Here is a 22991-nt window from a genome sequence, read left to right on the forward strand (position 1 = left end):
GCCCAAAGCATCCTTAGGATGCTCTGGGGGGCTGCAAGGGCAGCGGTGTGCACGTCCTACGGATGCTCTGGATGGCACTGCACCAGAGATTCTGGCTGCAGGGTGTCGTTCCATGCACTCTGCTAGCCAGATGCAGGGACCGTGGATGAGTGGCGATGCTGCCCACAGATAAGTGGAGTCTGGGCCTGATTGAAGCGGGTCGATGGCTGGGCAGTGCGCACGAGGCCTGCGCGTGCGCGAGCCCCGGAGCGAACGAGAAATCACTCGCTCCGGGGCTTGCAACAAAACGGGGTGGCTGTCGATGTTGATCGACAGCTCACCCTGTTTTGTAGGCGGGGAGGGGGGGGTGACTGTACAAACGGGGGCATTCCCGAAGGAACGCCTGCCGTTTGAGGGCGGCCCTACTGACATCACTCGTGATGTCAGTAGTTGAGCTTCCTGCTCTATTAGAGCAGGAAGCTCACTGGGGCTTGCGGGAACGAGACCCTACCACAAGGGTCTCGTCAAAAGCCCGATGGTCGTGACCATCACCTAGCCGCTCGCAAAAGCTGTGGGTAGTCACCCACAGCCCTGCCACTTTACTGTACCTCCTCAGCTCGATCTATCCTGAGACCCCTCCTCTCTGCTGCTACCTTGTCCCCTCTTATCTCTCTCTCCTGGGACCCCGGCGCATAGTGTGCATTGAGGTTGCTGGACACCTCCCACCATATCTGGTTCCACTTAAGACAACCTATTTGGGGACTCTTCAGATAAACTTGTTTTTATTTCTTTGATCCTTACATTATTTAGGGTTAAAACATTTTTTCTTAAAACTCACTTCTTCCATATGGATGAACTGGAGATGACTTCACTGCACAGTTTTCTTTGATTGTTGATTGGCACATGGATCACACAGATAAGCACATTTATCTTTAGCTCTGGTATGAGAATATTCACCTCATTTATGTTGTTTTTATGGTCATAGGCGCACATAGGACACATGGTCTCAGAAATGTGTTGAAAATTGAGTGTTTCTGGGTGTGGGAGGCAGAGGTGGTCCTCTGCAGACATGTTGCCTCTCCAGCAGTAGCGGTGGGTACTGTGTGGGAGGCAGTTGTGCCGCTGGCTGTTAGCATCACCATGGAAGCATATCTGCAGTCCGGGTCCTCTGCGTACATGTCTAATCCAGCAGCAGTAGCGGGTACTGTTTGGGAAGCAGTAGCGCCGCTGGCTGTTAGCATTACCATAGGAGAATGTGTGTGGTCCAGGTCCTCCATTACTAAGTAACAGTTTACTAAAGCATTACATTTGTAAGAAGTAGCAGTTTAAGGGGTCTATTTACTAAGCCTTAGATGGAGATAAAATCGACGGAGATAAGGTACCAGCCAATCAGCTCCTAACTGTCATTTTTCAAAGACAGCCCGTGACATGGCAGTTAGAAGCTGATTGGCTACCTTATCTCCGTTGACTTTATCTCCATCCAAGGTTTAGTAAATAGACCCCTAAGGGCCGGATTCAATTAGATGCAAAGAGCCGAAATCGGCGAAAAAGTTTCGCCTATTGCCGCTTTTCGCATGTTTGCGTCTTATCTCCAAATTCAATTCCAGGATGTTTTCACCTAAGCGGACACTCAATGCACTGAAACAGGTTGAAAAGTTTCTCCAATGAACGGCAGGTGGAAAAAAGTGCAAAATCTCTATTTTGAGGTGCAAATGTGGGGAAATCATTCAGAACTCTTTGGACACCCCCCCCTCCCCAAAAGGACAAATCGTCAAAAAAATAAAAAATTACATTAGAACACCCCCGAAAAAGAAAAAAGTGTGGGGACAAGGATAAAAAGTATCGAAATAGGTTTCTTGGGGGGCTGTGTGGATGGGGCAGGTGTTGTTAGGATTGCAGGTACATGCAGCAGGTGGCTTTTTCAAATTTTTTAAAAGTACACTTTAGAAACACAAATATGCTAGCACCCATTTTCAAGTATCCCAAATTTGACAGGACTATTTATTTTCCACCAAAGATACTGTTTTCTATAATTTTTCACCACTTTTACAAATATGCTCCTAGAAAGCTTTTAACACTAAGTAAGGACACAAAGTACTTATATTAGGGCTAATAGTACACATCTGTAATGATTTCCAGTGTCAGTGCATCTTATTTTCTGGTACAGACTGATTACCCCAATCTCTTTAGTACTTTCCGCCTGCTATGCATTCGCCTACTTGCGTTTTCGCCTGTTCTGTAATTGAGTAGGGCGAATTGCTTGTGCAGCCTCCGTTTGGGCCCCCTCCTCTCTGACTGCGGCTCAGCGACACTGAGCGCTGTAGATTCTGGCTTCATGCTAGAATCTACAGCGCATGCACGGGTCTCCGGGAAAATGGCGCCCGCGCCTACTTTCCCAGGGATATTTCCTCTAGGCATGCGCAGATCACTGGGAAAATGGCCGCCGTCATTTTCCCAGTAAGTGTTTGCTGCTCCACAGCGTCGGTCTGGTGCTGCGGAGCAGCACTTTGGGAATCGGCGGAGAGGTAAGTATAATTACCTATGGGTGCAGGGTGTGCGGTGTGGGCCCCCCTGGACCAGGGGGCCCGTGTGCCCCACACACCCTGCACCCATTACAGATATGCCCCTGATGCTAACCCAGGGGGGCGCATGCACTGAACTCTCTCTTCCCCCCTCCCATAGGTTTACCATATCATCTCTGTAAATTGGAACACTCATGGATTACACAGGTTCTGTGCCTCATTAAAACTAAGTGAAATCCAGGCTTGCAGCCAGCCAGCCACAAAACCTGTGTAATTCATGAGTGTCCCGGTTGTATACATAGCTATATTAAACAAATTTATATGTATTTGCAATGTATGCTACACAGGCATGGCTGCTCTGAGACATAATTATCTAAATGAAAATAAAATATATATGCGAATAGGTATATACCATGTCAGAGTGACGGATGGCGGTGACGTCACCACGGGACAGGTATGTGCAGGAGCCGAGACTGTCTGGAGGGAGTGTGTGGTTACGTCATGTGGCTATCGCAATCTCTCATTGGTCCGTGAGCTGGGAGCGGCGGCCATATTGAATGTGTCAATCAGTGTGAGGCTTGGAGCTGGGCGCAGAGAGGGAGCGGCTGTGCGAGGTGACGTCCGGTCCGGTGCTCAGTGTGCGCTCCACTGAGCTACTGTACAGCCGGGTCCCGGGACACAGCGGCCGCACAGATGTGAGACGGCTCTGTACAGGTGAGTCCCCGAGCAGGTCATTGGTGATAGCGTAATGCTTTATACATGTAGCAAAGTGTGAGAGTTTCATAGGGGTGTGTAGTAAGAAAGACAGGAAGAAATAAATGTATAGGCTTTGAAGTTTAAAACCTACATAGACTTGTACGTTCACAGGCAGCTTATAAAGGAATCAAATAAACTCCCAGGCTGTCAGGGAGACAGATATGGATATAGGACCTCATTCAGAGTCGGTCGTAAGCGGCCGCTTGGTCGTACCCAGCAATGTTCACTAAACTGCGCATGCGTAAGATTCGCAATGCGCGTGTGCAAACTAGCTGTTGCGATTGGAAATTTCTCCTTGAACACAGCCAGGTCGTTAGTTTGAGTGACAGAATGAGGCGTTTGTGGGAGGTAACAGGTCAAGGTGCTTGCAGGGCCATCTCTTCCATTGGGCTTGTAGGGGCCCGCCAATCCACCGCCAGTTTGTAAATTTGTGATATTTTTTTATAAACTGGCCACCGGTGCACTGTATTCCGGTCATGCAGGAGGGTTTAATTTTATTGACCATTTGCATTTTTTTCCCATGAATGGATGGGTAGGGGCCCCAGTGCGTTGCTTCGCCCAGGGCCCACACTGCTGTTAAGACAACCCTGGGTGCTTGTGAACAGGGGGAGTGGAGATCCGAACTCAGGCGTGCCTGACTATGCCTTTACACTGGCTAGATCGTAGTGTTTGATTGAGGGTATGGTCAGCCTTAAGCTCTGCGAGTAGCTCCGATGGGTCCCGATGGTCTCGATTAATCCTTATATCCCCGGAGATGACGTGTGTTGCGATCGCAAAGGGGGCGTGTTTTTAGTCTTAAAGCCGCTTCTTACTCTCGCTCGTTCAGCTAGCGAGCCCATCTTGCTATCGCTTCATTTGCATATCCGGCCTCTTTTCCATTACGATAGAGCGGACCTAATGAGCGACTCTGAATGAGTTCATAGAGCCTTGGGTGCCAAAGTAGGCTGCAAGCGAGACCCGTGGGTGCTCGAGCAATCGGGCAGCAAGCGAGACCCGTGGGTGCCCGAGCAATCGGGCAGCAAGTGAGACCCGTGGGTGCCCGAGCAATCGGGCAGCAAGCGGGCTGCCTGAGCAATCAGACAGAATGAAAGATGGACAGTGGCTCATGGGTGCCCAAGCAAGCAGCAAGAGCGATGGATTGAGACCCATAGTTGCCCAAGCAGACTGCAAGAGTGTACAGTGAGAGTACAGTGGAATCGGTGTGGATGACCGGAGGACGGGATGCCGGCGGTCAGAAGACAGACAGTGGCATCCCGTTTTGCAAATCTTGACAGGGGCTGGCAAGTACACTAACCCCAACCTAACCCCCCCGGTGGTGCTTAACCCTAACCTCCCTGTGGTGGTGCCTAGCCCTAACCCCCCTTCCTGCACCCTAATTCTAACCCTCCCGGGGTAGTGCCTAACCCCCCCTCCCTGTAGCCTAACACTTTCTAGTTGGTCTAACCCGCATACTTACCTTCGGGATGCTGACGTCGGAATCTTGATCTCTTTGAGATAGCGGCGGCGGCTGCATTTTGAAGGGCGTCTGTATATTGATGTCCGGGATCCCGTCCGCTGGCATTCTGACCGCATCCCTGTACAGTGACCCATAGTTGCCCAAGAGGGCAGCAAAAGAGACCCATGGGTGCCCAACCAATCAGGCAGCAAGAAAGATGGATGTATATTATATACTTATAGGTGTCCAGCAAGGCAGAAAGTGTTAGGGACATAGAACCATAGGTGTTGAAGCAGGCAGCAAGAGATCTAAGCATAGCACTATAGGTGCCCAGGTAGCCAGCAAGAAAGAAATAAAGATGGACATAGACACCTATTTGTACAGGCAAGCAGCATAGGAGGTGATCAGTTAGTGTAGTGATTAGCCTCAACATCAAATCATGCAGTGTATATACAATACTGTGTGCTTCTGCAGAAGCAGACAAAGCTTTGCACATGCACACATGAGTTAAACTTCAGAGTGTCTGTAGCTGGATACAAACAGGCAGCCATTGGATAAGCAACATCCGATGGCTGGTGTCCATCAAAACCTGATATTTAATGGAAAAAACATTTCTATCGAATCGGAGTAATTGAAACCAATGGTTAGCAATTATCAGATATCCATACCTAAATAGGCAGGTAGCAAGAGAAGACCCAAAACTATAGGCTCAAAGCACTGCAGCAGTAAAGTCACACTTTCACTTGGATCGCAGTGTTGTAGCAAGTGAATCGGACAAAGGGACTAATTCAGCAGTGCACTGCTGAACGCAGATTCCCGACTCGGGAATCTGCACATGTGCAGGACCCATTCTGCGAGTGTGCAGAATGAGTCCTGCTAACACGCATGCTAGCCCTTGAATGTCTCTGCCTGATTGACAGGCAGAGGCATTTAAGTGGTTGTGCGGGGGTGGATGGTGTTCCTGGAAACGGGGGCGTGTCTGGGAGTGGTCAGCCCAGAGACACTGTGGCAGTCTGCTAGGCTCACAAGCCGGCCAACCTGAGTAAGCTGAGGCTTGCTCATCTGGCCGGCCGCATGGCGCCATCCACCATCACGGCCATCGACCACCAATGGTCACGTTGGTGATCCCAGCACTGCGACCTGTCATACACCTCCTGCTGCATTTCCATGATTGCAATGATCGCATTGCAAAGCTGCCTGTGTGCAGCTTTGCAATTGCGATCCTTGCTGAATCAGGCCCAAAGACCTCTTGGTTTACAGTTATAAAACAAGGAAGATGGACCTGTAAGTGTACAGGCATGCTGCAAGAGACATGCATCTACAGCTAGTGAGGCAAACCTAGATCCAGACGTGCACAAGCAGGCAAACACAAGCCTTTAGGCTCATAGCCCTATGGGCTCACAGCCAGGCAGCAAGATGGGCAGACTTAGCTCATTCAGACCCACTCGCTAGAGGCTTTCGCTCGCTCCCAGCGTATGCAAATCTAGCACACGTCTAGCAAGGCAGGCGATCGTACGGCAAGGCATTGGCACGCCCACAGTGTCTTGGCATGCGATCACTTTGTGCCCACCAGCCATTCATAAGATGCCCACTTGTGCACGTCATCTCCAGGAAGTGCATGAAAACATTGGTACATCGAGCACCATCGGATGTGCTCGCAGCGCTTGAGGTTGACTATACCTTGCCGCAAGCACTGCGATCACTTCAGTGTGAAATACAACCAGGTGACGTGTACTATGACCCTGCCTGTTAATTATGCACACCTCTGAAATGGCGTTGAAACACTCGGGCATGCCTGCATTCGTACCTCCACTCCTCAGTTTCTAGTGGCCTGCCCCTGTTACCACCCACAAACGGCTAGTGACTCATTCAACTGGGTTGTCTATGCTGGGCAAGCGAGCGCTTCCCGACATTTCGTAGTGGTTCGCACACGCGCATTGCAATGCATGTGCAGATTGCAAATATCGGCCAGATATGAGAGATACCATCCTAGCGAGCGCGTCTGAATCAGCTCCTTTAGGCCTAGAAGTGTACATGCAGGCAGCACAAGAGGAAGACCATGTTTGCTATATAACTAAATATTATCTATCCAACTAGTTGGCTGGTTGGATTGAAAATTTGGTAATGTGTGGGAGAGAATAACAATCATTTGCTCCCAAACACTGGAAAATGGTTAGAAATTGTCATTCAGACAAAACTGTTAAATCTATTTTATTTAACCAATTTGCCTGAACAACCATTTTTGGGAGCAAATGTTCTGTCATTTTCTCCCATACTTTACCATGTTTTTCTTTCCAACAGCCAACTAGTCGGATGGTTGGAAAGATAATCTTTAGGTGTATGACCAGCTTTAGGCTAATAACCCTACAGTAGATAAAGACCCTTGTACTTGCAGTTATACAATAAGAGGGACAGATATAGACCCATGGGTGCACAGAGAGGCAGCAAAATAGGCAGACCTAGGCGCACAGGCAGGCAGCAAGAAAGATGGACCCAGACCCATAGGTACACAGACAGGTAAACGTGGGACCCATAGCACACAGACAGCACAAGAGGCTGACGTAGACCCATAGGTAGCACAGGCAGACAGCAAGAGTGACAGACCTAGGCCTAGTGATGCACAGTCAGACATAGCCCTATAGGTGTACAGGCAAGCCGCAAGAGAGAAACACCTAGGTTATCAGCAGTTCCGTGAGAGGCAGGCTTAGACTTGCAGTCATGCAGCAAGAGAGGCAGACTTGGGGGTAAACTTACTACAGGGGCTGGCTGACCTATTTTATCCTGGGGGCAAGGCCAAAGCACTGGCCCATCCTTAAAAGATGGTTTAGAGTTTTGAATAAGAGGTGATTTATGAAACATGAATAGCAGTGTTTGCTGGCAAAAACTGATGCCTTCATTGGCACACATTCTCTTTGCCATATGGGCCTGATTCAAACAGCAGCAATTCGGAGAAAGCGGAGTTAGATCGCTGGTGAGCTACAGTTGTGGCCATGTAACATTAAAAAACTAAGGGTCGAATTCACTTAGCCACGAAAAGTGTCGTTTGGAGAAGTTTTTAGCTGATTTGCGCTTTTCGTCTGTTTTCTACTTTTCTCTATTCAATTCCAGGATGTTTTCACCTACGCGAAAACTTAACATGGAAAAATAGGCGTAAAAGTTTCTCCACAAATAGGCAGGCGAATTGGAAGTGCAAAATTGCTATTTAGGGGTGCAAATATGGTGATTTGATCCAGAACCTTTGGACACCCCCCCCCCCCCCAAATGACTAAGCAGTCAAAAACACTTTTTTTTTTTAAAAAGTCTTTGGAAAATGGGTAAACACTGGGAGGCCTGGTATTTTGGGGGGCCATATGGATGAGACAGGTGTTTTTGAGATTGCAGGAGGCTGCAACAGGTGTATTTTTAAGTTTGTTTTTTTTTTGTTTGTTTTTAAAAAATTTATTTTTTTTTTTTTTTATCTTTATTTCAGAGACCTCAAAATATACTAGTACCTATTTTTATGTACCCCAAATTTAACTACGGTACTTATTTTTCTGAAAAAACATTGCTTTCCATCATTTTTCCACACATATGCAAGTGTGCATATAACAGCCCTTTGCCTCAAAATAAGTTCACTAAATACTTTTATTAGGGCTACTACTACTATTCTATATTGATTCCCAGGGTCACTGAAGCTTTCTATGGGGTAAAGACTGATTCCTCCCCCCCTCAAAAAAAATAGTCCTTTTTCTCTAGTTTCGCTTTGTAAAACATTCGCCTATCCACGTTTTCGCCTATTTTACAATTGAATAGGGCGAAAATGCTGCTCCCACTGGCCTAAACGCCTGGGCAGACCCACGGCTGCTCCCACTGGCCTAAACGCCTGGGCAGACCCACGGCTGCTCCCACTGGCCTAAACGCCTGGGCAGACCCACGGCTGCTCCCACTGGCCTAAACGCCTGGGCAGACCCACGGCTGCTCCCACTGGCCTAAACGCCTGGGCAGACCCACGGCTGCTCCCACTGGCCTAAACGCCTGGGCAGACCCACGGCTGCTCCCACTGGCCTAAACGCCTGGGCAGACCCACGGCTGCTCCCACTGGCCTAAACGCCTGGGCAGACCCACGGCTGCTCCCACTGGCCTAAACGCCTGGGCAGACCCACGGCTGCTCCCACTGGCCTAAACGCCTGGGCAGACCCACGGCTGCTCCCACTGGCCTAAACGCCTGGGCAGACCCACGGCTGCTCCCACTGGCCTAAACGCCTGCGCAGTCGATGTGAGAGGCAGAATAGTAGACTGGCGAAAAGTCACAGATGGACATTAAACATATGCATGTAAACTCACAATGGATAGCAAGTGTGACAGGCTGTCAGTAACAGTTGATAAACTCTTTGGGATACAGACAGAACATACAGGTTACACATAGAGCTGATCTTGCAGACTGTCTGCAAGGTAGGCAACACTATATTAAAAAAAAAAAAAAAAAAGGTTGTCGGGTCTTTTAGTTCCTGTTAACGGAAACAGAAACATAATGAAAAGGCATGCAGAAGGTCATATTAAAACTGCATTTAACTTGTGAACTCTTATGGATTGCTTTAATGTAGTAGAACTGGTTTACACCTGTTGAACAGTAATTGTTTTGGTGAGATATTTTTACACGTATTATTTATTGTATTTTTTTCCAAAGCAACCCATCTAAAGTTTGACATCTGCCTATGCTTTCTGTGCAATATTCTGCAATACATATAATGGAACCTTTTATGCTTAGACCTAACATATTGCATGGATTAGAGAGTAAAAGTGCACTGATCAGCTACACTTGCATTTCGTGGGTTGAACCTTTTTGTGATATTGCAGCTTTATCCATCAAATACTTCATTCCTCAGAGCAGTCACTGGCTCCTAGTGAACTGATAGGATAAGTACTGGTTTGGCCTATGCAGTGCGGTGGGTACACTGCTGTGACTATGCTGCTAAATTCCTGAGCCAGTGTTACTGGTATATGAATAATTGTACTATTGAACCACAGTATAGTGTTCTGTTGCTTTTGTGAATGTTGTCCACTGACTCGCAGGCTTCCGTTCAATTAGTGATAGCCACACTTTTCCATGACTGCTGATAGAAATCACTCTGGTTGTTGATTTTTCGAACAGATTTATCCAGATTGGGTGTATTCAGCATAGATTCTGCATTATTACAAATGTTTCCCTCTCTGAACATTGTGGAACATTTGTAAAAAGTAAAAACTGGTTTACTGGAAAGATTCAGTAACCCGCTAGAGAGCCAAATGTGTGCTCCCCCCACCCCCTATCTGTACCGCAAAATAAAGTAAGAATGTCACTAGTGTCACCGGTTTTTATGCATGGTGTGTGCAATCTACAGACGCAGGCGGATGAACCTGACTGTGCAGGTAGTTTAGCTATTCATAAAGATTCTATTGCCCCAATAATTGAGAGAGCTATTGTAAGTTTCCTATGCAAAACATGCCTGAAAATATTGCTCGTCACATTACAAAATAATATCTTATGGCTGAATTGCTTACAGAATGCACAATGTACACTGACCCACACAGCAAGCAATTCATTATCAGTTTGTATCTGTCTAGTGGGGGTAGCTATGTTAGTGCAAATATTGCAGCTAAATGTATTATTAGTAAATTAAGCCTTTATTAAAAGTGATTTATGTAGTGCACATAAGGGGGTGATTCAGCAAGGATTACAACCGCAAAGCTGCACTCGGGTATCCTTGCAATTACGTCCTTGCTATTATGCAAATGCAGCAGGAGGCCCATCCGGTTGACATGAGAATGTTGTCATGGCCGAACTGTCGACATGCTGCATGTCGGCTTTGTCAAACTGTTGGCAGGGACCATGTCAACATTCATCATGTCTACACGGGTGATATGTCGACATGACAAACCGTCCCTGGTGGCTCAGTGGTCACATGCCTTCTCCCAGTGGCAGCAGAGTCTTCTGTGATAATCGTTTCGTGCGGGTACCTCCAATGCCAGAGCGTTCTGGTGAGTATTTTTCCCCTTAACCCTAACCGTCCTCAGCAAGTCGACATTTCACGTGGCGACAGATGTTGAATAGCCCGGTAAGGGGTTCCCAGAGCTTTCCAATTCAATTAACCACGATGTTATCCCAACTAAGGATCTCTTCTCGCGCCCTCCTGAGGGTGCGAGCATAAATCCGACTAAAGTGCCGGCCACAAGGCTGTTTTGCGGCATTCGCCGACTTAAGTCGTTATAGTCTGACTAAACGGCGCGCTAAATTGATTAGCTCCATGACCAACTTCCCAGCGCTGTTCTCTTCGCGCTTAATTAAATCGCCCTCTTTGAGTCTGCCTATCTATGTTGCAATTTCAGGGTCCTTTCATTAGACTTTGTACATATTGGGGCATAATTATTTTCAAGTCTAATGTCTAATGACAAATGATTTATAACAAATGTTATTTTGTCATTATTAAAGCAAGAAAAACAATACGCCTGCATGAAAAGCTATGTGTTAGAAAGTGAATGCACTCTCATTGCTTTCATATTAAGAAAAATGGCAATTTGATCTAGGTGCTGCTATTGAAGTACAAAAATGATTTGGTCATTAGGAAGTGCCACTTCCTTTATATAAATTAGCAGTACTGTCTGAATATTTCAGGTTTGCTTCAAGGAAGAATGTAATAATTTAAGAGAAACAATTGCTGTCCATTCTGGAAACTGTTATGAGGCCAATTGAAGTCAGTCATTCTACAGTTACATTTTTTTTTACAAATGGAGGACATTGGTGATAGCTGCCATTCTTCTCATGTACTGTATGTGGTTTTTCTGCAAGTTCACCCGAATATCACATTCCAAAGATCACCAAAGCTTAATCCAGAACCTACAGGCCTCTGGTCCACAGGGTACATGTTAAAATACACGTCATCAGTGATAGACTGAACAAATAAGATTTTCATGGAAGGGTAACCAGACAAAAAAAAAAAGTTTCTCCAATAAAAATAAATATTGCCATATGGCTTAGGTTTGTGGAGTTACACCTGTATGGAATGCAAGAATTCTGGTCAGCCCAGATCAAAGTATTCACAACACGATGGGCCTGAATCTAAACTGGGAGTAGAGCAAAAAAGAGCAAGTAAATGTGCACCTTGGCAAAACCATGTTGCACTGCAGGTGAGCTAATGTAAAATGTGCAGAGAGAATTAGTGAGAGAGGAGTGTGTCCAAACACAAATCTAAATTGCAGTGTAAAAATAAAGCTGTCCAGTATATTTGGGCTACATGCAAAAGCAGCCAGTATTTACCCTGCATGCAAAAAAATTAAATGTATTTGCACCCCTTGGTTTGTCTGGGTACACAGTAAAGGGGCCTATCCATTTAACGACATGAAAGTCTGAACGTCCAGCATTCAGACTTTCATGTCGCTGAAGTGCGGGCACCGCACTGAACGTCTTCAGTGCAGCAGCCCAACCTCCCTATCTATTAACATGCCGAACCTGACGACCGTCATGTTCGTTAAATAGTCGGGGTCGGCAAGGACCCAGCGTGCATGCGTATCGCTGGTTCTTGCCGGCTATCCACTTGCAGACTTTCTGCACGTTCCAACCAAAATCTCCTGGTTTTGGTCGCATCGTGCAGAGAGTCGGCAAATGGATAGGCCCCTTTATTTGCTCTTTTTTGCTTTACAGCCGACTCAGTCCCTATGTAGTAATGCCACAGAAAATGTCATACCAACCATCAGGGTAAGCGATGTACGGGTTTCTGATTAACCAAAGTCCAAATGTAGTAGTGTGAGAGTTTAGAAAATGTGAGAGTTTAGCAGTAAATTCTCACAATAGCCTCCCCACATAATATCAGGTTACCTCAAATGCCTTACAGATGCACCATGGCAAGTTGTAATCATATTGTCATTACTGATAATGCTTATAAATACGTTAGTTATCTTGCATAGCCAATGGGTGCAGTGCTGAGGGTAGAGAGGGGCTAAGGGTAAACAGCAGTTGGGACAGTGCAGGGGGTGGGGTCAGGTGGTAGCTTGGGCAGTACTCAGTGCAGGTAGCAGTTGGGGTAGAGCTGGAGGTGAAGGCAGGCAGCAGTTGGGGCAGGGAGGAGTGGTTAAGGACAGGCAGGTGTTGGAGCAGAAGTTGGGGTAATGCTAGGGGTATGCAGCAGTTGGGGGTAGAGGAGTGTGAGGGCATGCTGCAGTTGGGCCAGGTAGGGAGTAAAGGTAGATGGTAGTTGGGGTAGTTCTGGGTGCAAAGAGAGGGTTAGAAGCTGGCAGTGCTAGGGGTAGGGTGGGGGTAAGGGAAGATAGTAGTTGGGGAAGTACTGGGGTAAAAGGAGGGGGGTTAGCCATGAACTATCTAAGCCACCAGGGGGTCTATATACTAAGCTTTGTTAGGAGATAAAGTGAACGGTGATAACGTACCAGCCAATCAGCTCCTAACTGCCATTTTTCAAACAGCCTGTGACATGACAGTTAGGAGCTGATTGGCTGGTACCTTATCACCGTTTACTTTATCTCCTAACAAAGCTTAGTAAATAGACCCCCAGATTACATAGGAGACCCCCAGCCCTGTACAATGCACAGTATAACAGACAGCCTTAGAATGAACCAATACACTACACGTGTCCCATTTTGCCAAAGAACCTGGTTAGATACAGACCTGACCTTTGCCATTGTAATCTCAGCCCTAATGCTGGGTTATCCAAGACCCTCTGTTACGTTCACACCCCAATATTGTCAGACCAGATTTCAGGGAAGAACTATCCTAATATTGCCTGGTCAGGGGGTAGGTCATAAGTAATCCAATATTGTCACATGACCCCCCTCCTTCACCCTTCCCACATCAGTGCCCAGGAAACAGTGCTCTGCATTACCTATTAAGATGCTCTCTTTGGTGATATTTCCCCCAGAGCCTGGAGTAAAGTTGAAGCTGTGGCTGCACTGGGAATCCACGGCCAAATAAGTACATTGGCGTCCAGGGTCGCTGTGGGTCATTCCTCTGTGGCTCTCCCACTCTGGAGATGATGCGATCCTGGGCAGTGGCAGCTCCCATCCCATGGTTAGCCCTGCTCAGTAGCCGGGTTGCTCCCTTGCTTTCTGCAGTGGTCCTGGTGGCGAGGGTGGACAAGGGTACACAGCCAGATCATATATGTTAATCACAGCATGTCCTGTGGGAACTGCTTATTTTTCAAAACTGCGTGCCTCACTACCTACAGTGCATAAAAGACACGCTATAGAACGTAAATGTGATACCTGGGCAAAGGCCAGCTGCTGTAGGTGACAACCTGGTTTCTATGAGTTGGCAAGCTGTAATATACTGTACTACACACCATGACTTAGACTTCCATGGTTAAAAACCCTGAAGGTTGTCGCACAATATATATACACTGAAGTGCCAAAAGTCATAGGATAGATGCCTAGTATTGTATAGGACCCCCTCTAGACCGGCGAAGTGCAGCATCTCAACGTGGCATTGATTCCACAAGTGGACGGAAGAGACTGAGAGCTGTTGACTCATGCCGTCTGGATAGCTTCCCACACCTGATATTTGTAGGTGCAGGAACTTGGGTGCAAATGGACCTCTCGTCCCATAAATACTCTTATTTTATGTCAAGCGAATGTAATGACCACACCATTTGTCGGAACTCTGCACAATGCTCCTTGAACCAATTCTGGACAACTTGGGCCAATGACACAATGCTTTATCCTGGTGGAATATTCCATCGTTGTGGGGGCACATGAGGTCCATGAAGGGCTGCAAATGGTCATCAAGCAATACAACGTAGCGATTACTGATCAGTGACTTGTTAAAGCGGACCCAACTCATGACGTGAACAAACCCCATTATGGAACCACCACCAGCCTGCAATGTGCTTTGTCGATAACTGGGGTCTATGGCCTCATGGCATCTGCATCACACTCGAACCCTAAAATCATCCTGAGACAACTGGAACAGAGACTCATCGGACCGCGCCACATGTTGCCAGTCCTCCACGATCCAATTGGCAGCTTCACAAGCCCAGGTGAGGTTCTGTGTCCTGTGTTGTAGTGTTAACAGGGACATTCTGGTGGGTCTTCTGCTCCCATATTACATTGTAGCTAAAGAACAGTTCACTGACCTGCTGGATATGCGTCTGGTACCTCCTGCATTGAATGTGGATGTGATTTGAACCAGTGTTGCTTGTCCCTTACCAGAGACCATTCTGTTCAGATGACGCTGGTCACAATCATTAAGCACCCGTGGTCGGCCACTGCACGGTCTACGGTGGATGGTAATGCCTTCCATGAGGTAGACACTTGACACCATAGATCAAGGAATGTTGAATAACAGCGCAACTTTGTTAGTGGATGCCCATCCGTCAGGCATCCACTATCATGCCATGTTCGAACTCCACTAATTCATGTTGCCTTGCCATGAGCAGCCTAGCCAATGATCAAACTGACTCAAGATATGTCAGATTACAACTGATGCAGGTCTGGGTATTTCCAAGATATCACAGTACGATGGTGCCACCTACCATTACCTTTTACATACTGCTATCCCATGACTTTTGGCGTTTCAGTTTGTTATATTGAATTTGTATGCTAAAGAGAACAAACTATTTAACTCTAACTTAACATAAGCAACTCTTATAAAATGTAGTTGGTAAAGCATATAGATTACAAAAGCTGGAGTAATTTGTTTCTTTTTTTTTCTACCAGCTGTAAAAACAAAGCTCTATTCAAGTATCTGTCTGCGTGGGAGTGAAGACCTATCGGGAACTCAATGGTGTAAATCGGTTTAATGATTTAACTAAAACAAAAAATAAAGTGAAAAATTGCCTACATTTAGAGGTTGAGTGAACTCTTGATAGCCCTATCCCTCCAATATGTTTTTGTAGCTTAATGATAATACTTTTGGAATTGTAACTTCAAGCATATATGTGGGTTTTGGCCACAGCTCTCCAGAGACAATAATAAATGTGTGACCTGCCGTCATTGTGGCAGATATGACTACAAATTGTGTGTTTTTTAAAGGGGCATTCCATGTCACGCACGGGACATAAAGGAAACTTCTACTTGATAATTCAGCTCAACTCTTTGTATATAGAGCTTGTTATTTTAATTTTTTTAAGAAAACCGAAAGAGAGAGAGTGAGCTATAATTTAACTTAACCTATGTTGAAAACTCAAGATACACAGCTAATGATTCTTTGGAGTTTTTTCAGTGTCATGTTTGGGACATTTCATGGAATGTCCCAAAAGTGCGTTGCACCCTTCTTTGGGCTGAGCATTGGGATATAGTAATCATCATGTAAAATTTGTTGACTTTACAAGAAAAGGGGAATTTTTAGCAATTTTGCTATACCTTACAGCTTTGCAAAAAAGCCCATATTCACAGAACGGGTGAGCTGCCACAAGAGCCACTCGCCTGTACTTTTTGGCCTCCCTCATATATGTAGTGACACCTGCCTCTCCTCTACAATAGCGCATTATTCCCCCCCACCACCACCACCACCACCACTACACACACTCACCTGTAGCAGCACATTCCCTCCAACCCCATGATGACACTGCTGAATACTGGGAGACAGTACTGTGTTTAGCCGCCTTGGGGGTGATCCAATTCATCGCAATGCACATAGCATCGAGAAGGAGTTCTTGGAGCTATTCAACTGACCGCGCTGTTAAGTCCGACAAGAGAATTTCTGCTCAAGTTCATCTTAATTGCCGGCAGCGATGCTATTTTCCTGCTTAACGCAGCGCTAACAGCATCTCCAGACTAATGCCGCGTATCCACTATGTGACATTACTGAGCGGTTGCACAATTACGACTTCGTAATCGTGCAATCGCTCAGTAATCAGTCGCAAATTGTGTAAATTAATATCGGAAACAACCAGCGATGCGCGCTCCTGTTGGTCGTTTCCAACATCAATCATCGCTAAAACAAATTGAATCACGCTCCCATTGGAGTGAGTGAGCCAGTTCAATGGGGGGGGGGGGGAGAGACTATGACTGATGTAGGATACCTGAGATCGCAGAACCTATACCGTTAGTCCCTGGACTGAAGTATAATGGTGCCCACACACATACCGACTTGCTCCCAATCAGCCGATGTACACTATTTCCCCTGAACTCTCCCCAGGCAGTCGTGGTCACGATTTGGAGTTAAAAAGTCCAATCTGACTAAAGATCTATCTTGCAGCCAATGCATTGTATCCCAGATTGGCTAATCTGCCCTACAGCACGGCAGATCTGAAGATGCGAGGTACGACGAGTGGGGACGCGCATCGGCATCGTGATCAAGAGTAGAAACTCACGATTTTACCATTTTTTTACATGATCTGTCGTCACGATTCGTCGAAATCGGCAAACTTGGATGAAAAGTCGGTATGTGTGTGGGCACCTTTACAGCTGTATCTTTGTCTCTGTATCCTATGTCTACCTGTATCTGTTCTGCTTCTCCTGGGCCACAAACAATGTCCTTGACGCCAACAATTTGGGCCATCAATTTTTTTCCTGCCATTGATACAAACCACTGATGGCACCATTGATAGCAGACCTGTCAATGGGGCCATCCCTACTCCCTCCTGGGATCCCTCCTCTCTGCCATGGTGCTTTGTCCCTTCCTTTCTCTCGCTCTACCCATGCACCTTGTCCCCTCCCTTTTTTTTTTTTTTTCTCTTATGGGACTTTTTCTCTCCAACACAGGCACCTTGTCTCCTCTCCTCTGCCTTGGCCCCTCTTTTTGCACTCTCCTGGGACCTCTTCTCTCTACACAGCCACCTTGTTTCCTCTCCTCTGCCCTAGCACCTTGGCCCCTCTTTTCGCGCTCTTCTCTCTAAACAGGCACCTTTGCTCTCTCTCCCCCTCACCGGCACCTTGTCCCCTCTCCTAGCTGATGATTCAACATAGAAGAATGAAGGAAAGCAGTTGGTCAGAGATGCAGAGAGGCATACACAAGGCAATGCATATAAAGTCCTCTGCTAAAAGTGTGATTCCCCTTTTTTAAGTTATCAGTAGGAATAACAAAAAACCTAGAAATTGTGGGCATGAACATGCAAACTGTTGTATTTGCGTCTCCCTACTAGCTGTTCCATTAATGTCTGATGTTTTTGCACCTTTAAACGTTTGACCATTAATTCATGCATCGATGACAAGATGTCCAACCAAGTAAGGCATTGGCTTTACCTTTATTAAGAGCCAGGAAAATTGTTTTTCTTTTAGCCAATTAAGTTTGGCCTTAGTTGACAACACTATGTTGTAATGCCAAAAGAATCTCATATCAGCCTTAAATACGATGGAAGGGTTATGATATGGGGCAGTTACAGCCACGGGATGCAGTCGGGAAACTGACGGTCGAAATGTCGACTACCGGCTTCCCGACTGTGCAATCCGAGCAGGGGTCTAATAATGGGCGTCGAAATCCCGACGCCTATCATTATCCCTACGCTGGGAGCCCGACGCCCGGCATACGAATGAAGGTAAGCCGGGCGGCTGACGCGGGGAGGGCTAGGTTAGGGGCTCCCGCGGGGGACTTGGGGTTAGGCATCTCCCCCCCCCCCCCGAAAGGGTTAGGCTAGGGGAAGAGGGGGTTAGCCACCCCCCTTGGGAGACTTAGATTTAGGTTGCGGGGATGGGAGGGTTAGGGTTAGGCGCTAGGGGGAGGTTAAAGTTAGGCACCCTTAAGGGCGGGTTAGGTTTAGTTATACTTACCTTTTTTTACCTGTCGGGATCTTCACTGCTAACGGTCCTCCGGTGTCCGGATTTGAACCGCCGGACATACAGATCCTGTAGCCACAGTACCAGGTGCCTTGAAGTCATTCATAAAGGTGGATGTTAAACGTCAAAAATGGTTAAAAAAAAAAAATTATAATTTATTTCTGCAGTAGATACTCTTTTGTGTTTCTGTAAGTTCTTTTATAGTGGAAAGTTAAATATATCTTTGAAGTTGTTGTATAGCTTTTTGTGACTTTTTATTGCCATATGTAACCAAATGATTAAATAACACCACCGTATGCTGTCACCTTTAGGTCAGAGATGCACATTCTGTGGTTTGGAGCACAAGATTCCCAAAATCTGGTTCCCTGAATGTCTGATATGGAACACATTTTATTGGGTTTTGCCTTTTTGTTTTTGTTTCCCAGGAACATGTTGGCTCATACTGCTCAAATTTGTAAGCTAGCTGACACTAGTTTTAAGTTGGCAATTAATGTTAAAATGCAGTCCCACTATTGTCGAACAAGCCCTTCTGATCCATTGTCAATGGAAAAATTGATCTTTTGTGGCAAATTGTCATCTAAAAGTGTCAGGATTAAGGTGCTTTCATTGTATTTGTACAATCCATGTACAGTATGTCTGGCAGGACAGCTGCAGTAGGTGTGCTGTATCGCTTTGACCAGAACCGTTTCCTAACTTTTTCCCTGTCTAAATGTTTACAAAGGACCAATAATGTGCTTGCGCTTATTCACAGCACCCCCCCCTAATCAGAGTCTGTTTTAGAATGGGTTTGTGTTTGTTTAACAAGTAAATGAGAGCCCTCCTTCTTTCTAGTTTATTTTATTAATTGCTCATAAATGTGATTTCATGAGTTATAATTAATAAGAGACTAAAATAGTAAGTGTCCCTTGAGGTTACCGAGTCACAAATTTAGATCCTAGAACTACAACTGTCCGGCTTCTTTTACTAGAAGGGCATGCAGGAAATTGTAGTTCCACAGCTGTCTGAGTGGTCTACATTTCCTATATATGCACTGGTCTTACAAACAGCTGTTTGGAGCACTGGTAATCTTGACCAGTTCACTCATCACATCGTATGAATGTGTAAAGATCTAAAATTGTTGGTGACTGTTCCAGTTTATATAGAACTATTGATGCCCATACAGTCAATGACTTGAAGCAATGTGTGTTTTTTTTAACCTTTGACCCACCAAGGCGATGATCCCTTTTTCCCCAAAAAATCCCCGGTCTGACCCGGGATTTACCCCGTTTCCCGGGTTGACACCGTTCACAGTGCACCCAGGTGCAGTGCTGGCGCTTGCCGATTTTGTTATCACGAAGCACCGGAAACTCCAGGTCTCCCCTGAACGCCGGGCCGGCGACCAGGGGAGATAGTCCTTCCCTGGGGGAGGCTGTTTGTGACAGCTGTCACCGGGCAGGGAGGAATTGCAGGCTCCATATATGAAGCGGAGATGGGGTAAAACCCGTAACAGTCCGGACCGGGCTGTAATCTCCCCCTCCCCGGTGATAAACAGCCTCCCAAATGACAGCCAATCACCATGCGGGAAACTGGTTCCAGGTTGGAAGACCGGGTAACCCGTTTCCACTGAGCCTGAGCAGGATTTTACCCGCATAAAACCCTGCTCGAATCTTGGGAAGAAATGTCGGGTCAATCAACCTGGGATTTTTTCCTAGGACCCTTTTCCACTGAGCCTCTACCCGGGTTGACACGGCAATAACCCCAGGTATTTTGGCCAGTAGAAAAGGGGTACTAGATAACTGGTGTGCCATTTGTACCATGAGAAATAATAGGAAGCTGTCTTTTGTGTCAAGCCATTAGAAATATGCAAAGTCATATTGTGTCAGTGTTTGGGCAAGAACTTGCATGTTTGAAATTGCAATGAGACCGATGCCTATGTGACTGATCAGCTACAGTTTGTAAATCTCTTTTGGTGAGAAAACATCAAGCTAACATCCTGATATAGCATTTGCAGTCTAGGGCTCATTCACGCCCAGAGTGGTTCTCAGTTATGTAGCATTTACATGTTGTACCTGCCTAAATAATAACACACATTTGGCTGGGACATTTTTTTTTTTTTTTTTCAAATATATTTTTTATTGAATGCATCAAAGGCATAAAAATCAATGAACTCAGTAGTATGGGTACAGAATGTGAAGACAAACAAGAACCATGAACAAAACCATCTGATGGCTTTGTACATACGACTGAAATGGTTTAAAGGCAATGAGAGTCAAAGGGGGAAACTCAATCGTGTTTTTTTTTTTTTTTTTTTTTGGGGGGGGGGGGGCGCCCGACTAAGCTACTCAATTGTTGTGCCATTCCCTCCTGAGAAGTGTGCAAAAAGTCTGACTGTTGAGCACCCGAACTGCATTTTCCACTACGCGGCCCATAGTTTCAACTGGTCTAGTCGCTTTACGCTTCTATGCGCTATGCATTTGGGCGCGAAAAGTAATGATTGTAAAAAATAATTGAATATCCCAACCTTCAATCTCTTGCCACTCTAGACTGAGAGAGGGTGCGAAAAATCAATTGAATTGCCCCCAAAACATGAAAATTGTCTCTATGGCATGCGGGTGGGACCTGCGGTCTCTGGTCCGATTAAGCGGAGGTTGAATTGTGGGGGCATTTATAAAATAACTGCGCAGTAAATGTTCAAAATTTGAGAAGCAGAAACTTTAAACAAAAATGTCCTACATTTACAGAACCTATACTAACCATTTACACAAATGCCTGGTCCCCCTCCTAAATGTCACCTTGTAATGACTGTAGTACATATCCGCAGTTTCCCCTTACACCACTGTGAATACACTTTATAAATGTGCTTTTACAGGGAACGTTTAATCCCTCTCAGTAATCCATGCCCTGTTGGGGGTTGCAGTCTGACTTCTCCACCTACAGCACACATGGTTACATTTAGGGGTAGATTTACAAAAACATTTCAACTATTTGAATATTTCTTTATCAACTACTTCTATTGAACTTGCTCGATATAAATCGACCTTTAGTAAATTTGCCACTGTTACCAGTAGGCCGGTGCTGTGGTACTCTGGCAGGGCACAGGAGTTGAATTTGGAAATAAGGGGAGCAATTCAATTGAATGTGATGTTTAATAGTGACTGAAAATACTGTTTACCGTGACCAAACTCCCAGCACTAGGTGCTGTAAACTGCATCCCCCCCACTCAAGTGCTGGATGCGATAGGGGCAATTGAATGGCTCCTGGCGCTATTCAACATTGCATTTAATGGAATTGCCACCAAGAAGCTGGTTTGCATAAAGCAAGTGCCTCTCTCCTTTAAGCGCTGGTCAGCTGCTAACACCATTAGAAAGACAGGGACAGACCAGCTTCTGAACATGTATAAATATTGATGAGACAACATCCCATGGCAACTGCCTCACTGATGAACTTTGTGGCATACGCAGACTTATGGTATGCACAGACTTTAGTAATGATGTAGCTTTCAAGACTGGCTCTTAATGATCACATGAGTTTTGTGACTGCAGTTATCTGAAATTCAGTGTATGGCATGATAACGGGGTGTTTAAAGATGGATTTTAGAAATTATTTTTATCAAGGATGGTCTGTTAATTCTTTTTTTTTTTTTCATTGCAATTCGGCTTTTGCTCCAACTCTACTATTGATGTTGAGTAACTTACATGAAACACACAAAACTGAGTGATGTAGCGGTCTGCTCTTATCTGCTGTCAGACGCTGTGTTTCTATTCCAAGTGAATGAGCTATTGTTTGTCGTTCTCCAGCACTGTACACAGGATAGGTTTCATTTAGCAGTTTTGCCTCTGAAATTTGAAATGTTATGAATATTCATAGTGCTTTTCAGAAAACCCGCTTTGTTCCCTATGGAACCATATCAGAATGAAGGGAAGTGACTATGTGCCTGTTTTCCATATCCTCCATCCAATTCCTAGCTGCGCCCCCAGTTTCTCCAGCATGGACTGCCGGTCTTGAAGCCTTGTCTCTAAGGGGTAATTATCTGTAGCTGTGTGCTGGAGGAAAGCCCCAGGATGAAGGGGGAGAGAGTTGCGTGTCCTGCAATTGTTTCCTTGAGTCGGAACAATGAGCCTAATGTATGGTGCGCTAATAGTATTCAGTTGCAGAAAGAAATTCATTGATGGAGGGTCTTTGTCCTAGTGTGGCCCTTTAAACGGAGGATACATGTGCATGTTTCTAATGAAGGTCTGTTCTCTCACCCATGGTGTGTTTTGTGGCTACTTTTCCTGGAAGTAGATTAAGGCATCGATTGTTCTTGCTGTATAAAATACATATCATTTTAAATGTTTGGATGAAGCTTAAACATTGACTTCAGTGGAAAGAAAATAAATATCTTATTTTGAGGAAGTTGTAATGTTAATTATGTTTTTTTTTTTTTTTTCTTCATTTGCTGGAACATTTCTATTTAGTACTTTAAATAGTGTCTTCCTGCATTGATTGCTTCTGCAGCATTTCTTTTTAACTTTGTGTTTCTTCTTCTCCTATAATCAAGAATATTTTCTTTTCTAACATCATACACTACATAGTATGAGGGAATCTGTATGAAATACTGATGGACGGGATGCTGGCTGTCAATACACTAACAGCGGCATCCC

The 22991-nt window shown here is 45.7% G+C and overlaps 1 protein-coding gene across 3 annotated transcripts in view; it reads left to right on the plus strand.

The window, feature by feature from the left end:
• The first annotated feature begins 3102 nt into the window (after positions 1–3102).
• The window catches only part of PLEKHA1 (pleckstrin homology domain containing A1), a 62364-nt gene continuing 42475 nt past the window's right edge, over positions 3103–22991 (plus strand). For all 3 annotated transcript variants that reach the window (XM_088450521.1, XM_088450522.1, XM_088450523.1), the window contains exon 1: positions 3103–3215. The gene's annotated coding sequence lies outside the window, so the exon portion shown is untranslated. The remainder of the gene's footprint in view (positions 3216–22991) is intronic.

Source organism: Taudactylus pleione, unplaced genomic scaffold (genome assembly GCF_031769625.1).
Source record: "Taudactylus pleione unplaced genomic scaffold, aTauple2 ptg000518l, whole genome shotgun sequence".
Lineage (NCBI taxonomy): Eukaryota > Metazoa > Chordata > Amphibia > Anura > Myobatrachidae > Taudactylus > Taudactylus pleione.